Genomic DNA, 9,975 nt, shown 5'->3' on the forward strand with positions numbered 1-9,975 from the left:
TGCACATCACTGTTGGACCGGCGCAGGGGCTGTTTGACGTAACTGACCACAAATCTGTAAAACTGTACAATGAACAATATAAAACATTTACAACGCCCATCAAAGTGGTGCATGCAGCTGTAAATGACTGGATATCATATTGCCATGACACAAGATCTTGTGCAGTTCTATTAACATGACAAACAAGCCGATACCCCAAAATTGATCAAATCCAATGTTAATGCTTACTGAAGTTTTCCAACCAAAATGATGTAACTTCCTGGAAGATGATGTTATCAGGGAAAGGAGTATTACAAAAGAAAACATAACTGAACAGTGGGACTGAAGACATATAATGCAATTAGCTGAACTTTAGAGTGTTTTTTAAACCACTTCAGTAGGACTTAAGTACATGTTTATTTGTAATTTCATTATAAATTCTATTGTCCTTGAAATATGGTTAAAGTGAACTGCTGAATGTACTGACAAGCATTTATGCTAAGATCAAACATACTTTAATGACATTTTTATTGAAACCTGTATGTCATGTAATTGTATGTGCAATTTAAAATATATAAACTTTTCAATGAAATATCGAATAACAAACTACAGCACTTTGATGTCAACGTTTAAAGCTTTACTTCACAGTACATTTTAAATAATTATGTTTTAAGAATTATTTGATGTGTTGACTAACATACAGAAACACGTATAAAGTACTTGATTACAAATTTAACTGTAGTGTGTAAATTGATATTACATTTGAAGTTACCATATTTTAAATGTACTAAATTGCAAATTCATCATTAGAAATTTGTGCTTACAAATATATACATGCTTCAAAAGAAATTACACAGAGGCTTGTCAGTACATTTGTCACTTTAACCATATTTCAAAGACAATAGAAGTAATTATAATATTTCATATAAACAAGCACTTAATTCCTACTTAAGCAACTAAACGCAAGTTGCATTTAATATCAGTTTAAGCTATGATACATTTTAATTTAATTGCAATTAACATGTAATTATGTGTCATTAATCATTAAATTCACTTCGCACTTAAAGGGATACTCCACCCCAAAATGAAAATTTTGTCATTAATCACTTACCCACATGTCTTTCAAAACCCGTAAAAGCTCTGTTCATCTTCGGAACACAATTTAAAATATTTTGGATGAAAACCAGGAGGCTTGATACGGTCTGTGTCTGTCCATATCACCGTATGCTGCGTATGCTCTTCTGTATCATCCGCACAACAAGGGTTTGCTGTTTCTAAATGTATTTAGCTTTGATTTGAAAGAAAACAGCGCATCCTTGTGACGCGGATGATACAGAAGAGCATACGCAGCATACGGTGAATTGGAGAGACACAGAGGAGACTGTTGACAAAGGATTTATTGAATAAAGTCATTATTTTTGTTTTCTTTGCTTACAAAAAGTGTTCCCCTTACTTCATATCACCCAGATCGCACGTCTGATGGCAGATGGAGTATTCTGACGATGACTTTCATACCTTTTCTGGACCTTGACACTGTTATTTATTTAGCAGTCTATGGGACAGTCACAGGCCTCCCGGTTTTCATCCAAAATATCTTAAATTGTGTTCTGAAGATGAACGGAGCTTTTACAGGTTCGGAACGACATGGGGGTAAGTGATTAATGACAAAATTTTCATTTTGGGGTGGAGTATCCCTTTAAGTATATGCTTTTAAAAATTATTATATCTGTTATAAGGATACTTTTTATAAGTATACCAAAATAACTTAGTATCTCATACTAAAGATACTCACAACTTTTGAGGTTTTTGATTGTCTGCTATGAAAAAAAAAAAACGTAAGTCAAAGCACGTAAAGAACTGGAGTTAAATTTATGAAAGCAGCCAGCATCTGACAAATAACATTTGGTTGATAAAGCTTGAAAGCTCTAAGAGGAGTTGGAGTCAAAAGCATTATGATGGCTGTGTCAAGGCAGAATAATTATTGTGGCATTCAGTGTTCATAAACTTCCAGTGTCTCTAGATATGAGCTGATTAATGTGTGTATGGCATATGGGCAGTGCACAAGGTCACAGTGCTCCACTGCTGGCTCCCTCAGGGACATTCCACGCTTCTAGAATGTTCTAGCTGATTCCCTGCATGGATAATTCTGTTCTTGTGTGTGTGTGTGTGTGTGTGTGTGTGTGTGTGTTTGTGTTTGTGTTTGGACGAGATGAATTCCTCCTCTCTCTCCGGTGTGTTCAGCCTTAAAGTCTTGGCTTGTTTGCATTCCTCTCAGTTAATAAGTGTTTGTCTGATCCCAGAGCAGGGGCTAAAGATCACCCCACGCAAACACACGGCCCTCCCTCGCCTCGCTGTAAAAGGGCCAGCAAGAGGGACGCTAGGCTAATGAGTGTCATAAATTTCATGGAGCTTCAGCTCATCCATTAACCATGATAATATCCGGGGGACCAGCACAGATCAGATCTACCACAGTGGGTCATGTGACCCATCTGCATGCTAACACACTCACTTTGATGGTATGTTTAGCATTCAACCCTGTTTGAAAGGCCAGTTTATTGTGTGTTGTGTTTCAGTCTGCAGAAGTTTCTTTACTTGTGTAACTAGCAAGACTTAAAAATCCTTTACTGGACCAGCACCAAAACAGCATAATCCAGGCTGGGTTTGCACACTCTAGTGAAAAAGATGATCATAGGAATAATAAACTTTTAAAGAATATGCGTAAGAACAGAATTAAATGCTTAAGGACACTTAATTGCATGTTAGCAATTGAAAATGCATTATACAATTTAAACTTACAATAAATGCAATTATTTGAAGTCTAAAGTGTTTTTAGATGTACTTTAGTACATCCTTACATACAATTTCATGGTCTGTTGTCTTTGAAACATGGTTAAAGTGTACTGCTGAATGTACTGACAAACATGTATCGTAAACTGAAATATATCTTAATGTAATTTCTATAGAAACTTGCATGTTGTGCATTTAAATAAATGTACACATTTGTAATGATAATGTTGCAATTTAGTACATATACAATATATTAACTTTAAATGTAATATCAGATAAGAGTAATAGTCAAGTACTTTACATGCACTTTAGTATGTTAAGTCAACACATCAAAATGAGTGTACTTTAAAGCAATATTGTAATAAAGTCCAATGCAGCCGAGCTTACTCAACCCATGTGCAGCTTTTATTTACAAGACTATAAACAAAGACCTGACTTGATACCAAACCATGAAATAAACTTGAACCTGAACACAGACAAAGACTCACCAAGCAGCAGTTACACAAAACAAAGCTAGACAAGTGACAATGGCAACACAAGGGCTATATATACACTAAACAATCGGGTCACATGACATAATCCAACCAATAAATACAAGACACATAAACTAGACGACCAATGAAAACAGGACATTTACAACAAAGGAACCAATAGCAGGATCACATGAGCGCAAAAGAAACACATGACAGGAACAAGAACTAGGAAATACAAAATAAAAGACAAGAAAACAACGAACATGAAACAAAACCCAAAACCATTTAAATGATTTACATTTCAATCTGACATTATTACAAAGTGCACTTTTTAAAAGTGTACCTAAATGTGATAATAAACAGACTCTCGTTAAGTTCACTTTTTATTTCATTAATATTACATTATCTGCATTTATGATTTTTTTAAATATACTTTTGAGATTTAAAGTACACTGAGTGCACATTCAATACATCGAAGCGCACTTCTTTTACACAAGGTTAGAAATTATAATTGTTTTATTATTATTATCATTATTTAAATGCTTTTAAATGATATTTAAATTCTTATATTTATCTTTAATGTTTCATGAGTGGTACTTGCAGACAAAAAAAAAAATTGGCACTGAAAATTTCATTTCTGTGCCACTGGCAGCAAACAATAGTATAATAACTCTATTCAAAACAGAATGCTAATTGTGTACATACTAAGTACTGCAGAGTAAATAATATCGTGCCATTAAAAAAAAAAAAAAAACGATTTAATAAAAAGTATGGTATGATACATTATTGTTACTAAATATGTTACATGGCCTCATTATTTGCATGTTTAATTATTTTATTTAGCATCCATGTATCATTTTATTCTAAAAGTGTCTTAAAGTCTTGGTTCACTTAAAAAAACAAAAACAAAGAAAATTCATCATTTACTCACCAAAACTACTTCTACAGAACACAAAAGAAAGTTTTGTCCAGGACATTACAACACAAGTCCCACTAACATTCAACATATAGAATAAAAAAAACAACAACAACAAGTCATACATATTTGTAAATTCATTTTCATGTTGATTTGCTGATTTAACAATCAGACAATGAGTCAAGAAATGACTGAAAGTGTTAAATGAATCATTTCACTGGAAGTGCACTGCAGTTGCTTTAGTCCTCACAATGTGCTTTGTTGCATACTCCACTTTTTGGCAAAAGTAGAATGGCATTTCATGCTAACAGAAAATACACAGTATGCATAGGCTACTTAATATCGCATAAATAGTAGTGTGCTATTCTAAACACGTTCAGTGTTGTTTTGTCTGACACAGTCTGGCCACTCAAACAAACACATCGCAACACCGCTCGGTGCCACTATAGTGGCAAAGAAATTACACACTTCACCTTTCAAAAACAGTATCAGTGTTGATTAGAAAGGGAAGGGCTGTGGGAAATTACTTCAGAAGTCTGTGTTTCACTTCATCCTCCATCTGTTCCAATCAAGTCATTTAATGGGAGACGCAGCCACCATTGCTGGGGGTGGAAAACCGAGAGTGTGTTTAGAGATGCATCGGAGAAAGCCTTGGCCGAGCCGATCTACGAGGGGGTCCCAATTTGGATCCAGCATTGGAGCTTTTGTCGGGTTTTTGTCACCACGACCGCTCACCTATTGAAGGCAGCGCCTCAGATATGTAAAGCAGCATCATTTTAAAGTCTTTGCTCCACTGGGAAACAAACAAAGAAATAAAAAATCAAATCAAGGGGGGAAAAAAAAGAGAAAGGAAAAAAGAGTATCTTCCATGAGTAGCGTAAAAGGCCCTGGCAGAGCCATATGAGGGAAATAAAGAAATAAATGCAAAAACAGAATACGGGTGAAAGAGTTTAGAGCATAGTTGTTTGCTTAAAGTAGGCTTTTTTCTTTTCATTGAACGAAGCCAAGTCCTGCAGTCGGCTTGGTGCGTCTCCCACCCAGCATTCAAAGGCAGGTCTGGACTTGCCAGTTCAAGGTCGAGCCACGTCCGCCAGCATCACGCACGGTCTTTCCCTGGCTACCGTGGGCCTTGTTTATGTTTGTTTTTTCTCTCTGAACTCTCCGCTGTAATTCTCTCTCCCTACGGCACCCGCTCTCTTGAGGCCATGGTGAGATCAGGTGTCAGGTGAGCTCTTCTCTACCTGTGTTTGTATGTGATGAACATTTAGTGCTTATATTGTTTCATGGTCTCCACAACAGAAGCTTCATCGTTGACACCTATGAGATTGGATAACCTTGAGCCAGCAAACCTGTACTAAACTGTTTCCTTCTTTAAAATATAGGCTATACTTAGATGTGACGGGTCTGACTTGTTGCTATTGTTGATGTCATGCTATGTAAGGTTAAGCTGTTATATAATGCAAAATGAATGAGATGTAGTTCTCTTGGAGAAACTGAAAGCAGGGTACCTTTGTGTCTACGGTAGACTCATAGGCTAGAACGCTCTGGGAAAATAATACCCTAGCTTTGCAAAGACGTAATGAATTCAATACATTTTATTACTCTGGAATCTCTGTGAATTTTTCATGGAAGGTGCCCCTTTAGTTTAAAATAATGAGGAATAGGTGGTGTTTATTTCATCATGTTACATTTATGGTATACATATATAATGCATGGCATCTGAATACCAACCTCTCTGAGCAATAACATAACATAAAGACCATCCAAGTAACATACGTGACACTAAAATAATGCAATGAACATTAAATACAAAACATTTGCATAAACACTCTAATATCTTAAAAATAAATCTAAAGGTTGGGGTAAAACTTTATTTTAAGGGCCTATTCTCACTATTAACTAGCATGCATATTACTAGCTTATTGGCTGTTTGTTAGTACTTATTAATGTCTTATGCTGCATGACCATATATAAGATCCCTTAATCCAAACTACCTAACTAACTATTAATAAGCACCAAATTAGGAGTTTTTTGAGACTAAAGTCATAGTTAATAGTTAGTTAATAGTGAGAATTGGTCCACAAACTAAAGTGTGACCAAAACTTCAATCACACAAGACTGGACTCCACAAGCAGGAACAGACACAACATTGGAAAGCCTTCATTTGAAACGCATCTCGACTCATTAGCAACATGATAAACAGCATTATTAGAGAAGATTACAATGAGCAGTGCAAACAGCAGGAAACGGCTTTGTCATGGGGATCTTTTGCAGGCTCACCACCACCCCCAAACACCTACAAAAGAGCATCACAGCCCGTCGTAATGAACAAAGGGCCTCCCACCGCTTCACTACCTATTGTTTTCCCTATGCTCACTCACTGTGTGTATTGCTCCTTAAGCTGGTGATGGATGTCAGATTACTCAGCCGCTAGTGTCTCGCTAACAAAGAGACCGTGGATCTGAGAGCACACACACCAGCCACCTACAACCCAGCATGTCATGGCCCACTGCTTCGCCTGACCTCCAGCTCTCTGATATCAGCGTTCATTTGGTAATGATGCAGAGCGCAGCTTCATTGTGTAGACTTGTTGATTTTTGTCAAACAAGTATAGTATTTATTTATTTTTTCACAAAGGAACTTTAATTAAAACTAGATATTCTTTACGGTTGTAAGTGCATTGCTATATGGTTGCTAAGGGTATTCTGGTGGTTGTTAGGGTGTTGCTATGTGGAAACCATTAGTCTGATTGACTAGAAATGTAATAGCCCACCTCTTCTCAGCATGCCACATTCATTCACTTTTCAATACTTAGAGGTTTATTTAAATTGTATAAGAGTGTTCTAGATATAACGGTAATAGTGATAGTAAATCGGGCCAAAACAAAGTTTGTTTAGAGTTTGAAATATGTTGCTCTTCTCTTCCGTGTCAGTCTCTGCCGCACGTTAAGGACAATATTATCACACATGCATGGACATGGACTGTTTTACCGATGTCCTTACTACCTTTCTGGGCCTTAAACGTTCCAGTTGCGTTGCTGTATATGCAGGGTCAGAAAGCTCTCGGATTTCATCACAAATATCTTCATTTGTGTTCTGAAGATGAACGAAGGTCTTACGGGTTTGGAACGACACGAGGGTGAGTAATTAATGACAGAATTTACACTTTTAGGTGAACTATCCCTTAAACTGATGCTTTCTTCCCGCTGTCATTTTTGTTGCGTGTTTATTTTCTTATTGAGAGGAAAGCATGCAGCACATATTCCCATATTCATCTAAATAACAATTTCAAACCCTTGATAAGAAAGAAATAACATGTTTCCCTTTCCAGCTCTACTCTGGAAGGTAAGTGCACTTTCACAAAGACATACGGCATCACCTTAATAAATCTCAGTGGTCGCCAGACCCCTGCCAGCCCTCCCTAATCAAACCCCCACCCCTGGCTGCAGGGACTGTTATGGACCCTTGCCCATTTTGTGCTCGGCCCTCAAGACAATAGCACCAGTAGTTGCCCAGGAGACTGGCCTTTCACTGCCCATGTGATAAAATAGATGTATTCGCTGCTCCTCTCCCCGTCTGCTTCACGCTCCACCCCCGTCTCTTGTGTCTGGATCATCGTTTGAGCACATGAGGGCTGTGCGAGACATCAGCGGCTCTCGGCTCTTCTTGTGCTACACAGAAGCAGAATACCAATGGAGTTGTGCGGGAAACGGCAAAAACCCCGTCCTGAAGCCACAGCTTGCCCAGTGGCTCATATTCACAACAGTGTAGTAGATCCGGCCCTCCTCATCCCACATTCTGACGTCTGACTCAACCATCTGACAAACAGCCTCCCGTTACAGTAACCTCTTTGATATTTGCTCTCCTTTCTGAATGTTTTGTTGCATTGAATAATATTTCCCTGATTACGTCAAATGGACTTGAGAAAAAATCAGATTATGAGAATTGGCTCCATTTCAATCAGTGTGAGTCTGAATCGAATTGGACAAAGAGCTTTTGCTGTTATATATTAAAGCCATAAAAATAGTTTTGTTGGTATTAATTGATGTTTTGAACTTGATTCAGTGATGTTAAATGTTTGAGTGTTTGGCCATTTCATAAAAATTTGGCCATAAAACCATTAGTTTTTTCAGGTTACCATCTTTCAAAGTAAACAGGCAGGATACTTAACTTTGTTTTAAAACATTTTGAGAAAATGTTAAAAATTGTGTCATTAATTCTGACTATTTATTTAAATTAAAAATAAATAATGACCACATGTTTGAACAGCATTTTGGAATTTTTTATTTTTTTTATTTATTACATTTAATAAAAAATTCTATACACCACCATTTAAATGTTTTGGTTCAGTAAAGTAAACATTTTTTACAAATGTTTTTGTGTCTTATGCACACCAAGGCTGCATTTATTTGATTAAAAAAAATAGTAATAATGTGAAATATTATTACAATTTAAAATAACTATGCAAAGCTGTATTTCCAGCATCATTACTCCAGTCTTCAGTGTCACATGATCCTACAGAAATCATTCTTATATGATGATTTAAACAGTTAGTTAAATAGTTAAAAAGAATAGCATTATTTGGAATAGTTTTTTTTTTTTTTTACAATGTAAAAAGCTGTACTGTGGTTTGGCCAAGTTAACGAATCCTGAATAAAACTATTAATTTCTTTGAAAAAAATAAAAAAAAAAAATAAAAAAAAATGACCTCAGTTTTTGGAAGTGAATAAATTAATACTGTATGTTGAATCATAAACATTAAGATTCATGATCATCAAGATCATCTAATGTTTCTGTGTATGATGTTTGCAGGGAAATTGTACTGAAAAAGAAACCTAAATGAATTCTTAATTTCATTCCATTTTAATTCCACTTCCTTAAATCAAAATTTCAATTCTTTTAAATTCAATTTCAGCTTAAAAAACATCCTCGGCTTAGGTTAGAAATGCACAGCCATTATTGCTTGGCTGTATTTTGATTACATTGGCTCTTGCTTAGAAGCCTTTTTACACTTTTAGTTTTGAACATTGTTAGAGTGAAAGACAAAAGCAACAGGTTTAGCATTTCATCAGTGTGCTCTCCTTACCTGTAGCTATCAGCAAGACTGCAGGATAATACCTGGCTCTGGTTACAGGGCCTCTCATCTGACCAAGCCACCACATAATTACGAGGACACTTTAGACTATTCCAGCATGGATTGGTTATCCCAGACCTCTCCTGAGAGGGGTGATAACCCAAAGTATATTTGCCAGTATACAGAATACAATATCCATCCTAAAGGTATTTATTTATTTATTACATTTGGAACACATCTGGAATATTCTTCTTCTTTCTTTCATCAGATTTTGATCCAAACCATGTTTTTGACAGATTTTGTGAGCATCTCCCAACAAATGACTGTTCAACAAACAATGAAAACCTTTTATGTGCTTCCCAGCATCCCAATACGAATGCCAGGTCCTGTTGATCTATGTAAAAGCACAAGTGATATATGAGGGCGTGGGACGTCGTCCCCGTCAGACCCCACATGGGGGATACGAGAATCTCACTGAGCACAAACAAAGCCCTAAACACCCCCACACACAGAGAGAGACGCCCCCAAAATAAGACAAGCAGAGAGATGCTTGTGTAAATCACACGCATACACTGTCTTGCTCCGTTTGACGTCCCTCCCATTGCATAATAAAAGCAAGAGCACAAATGGAGCGGAATCAGGCATGAACTGAGTAAAAGATGTCGCTCTGAGAAAACAATCCAGCTTTAGATCTTTTTTAAGTCCTTTTACACAACACACACACAACATGAGTTATCTGTCTTATAT

The sequence above is a fragment of the Cyprinus carpio genome, chromosome A3 (assembly GCF_018340385.1).
Source record: "Cyprinus carpio isolate SPL01 chromosome A3, ASM1834038v1, whole genome shotgun sequence".
NCBI classification, from domain to species: Eukaryota; Metazoa; Chordata; class Actinopteri; order Cypriniformes; family Cyprinidae; genus Cyprinus; species Cyprinus carpio.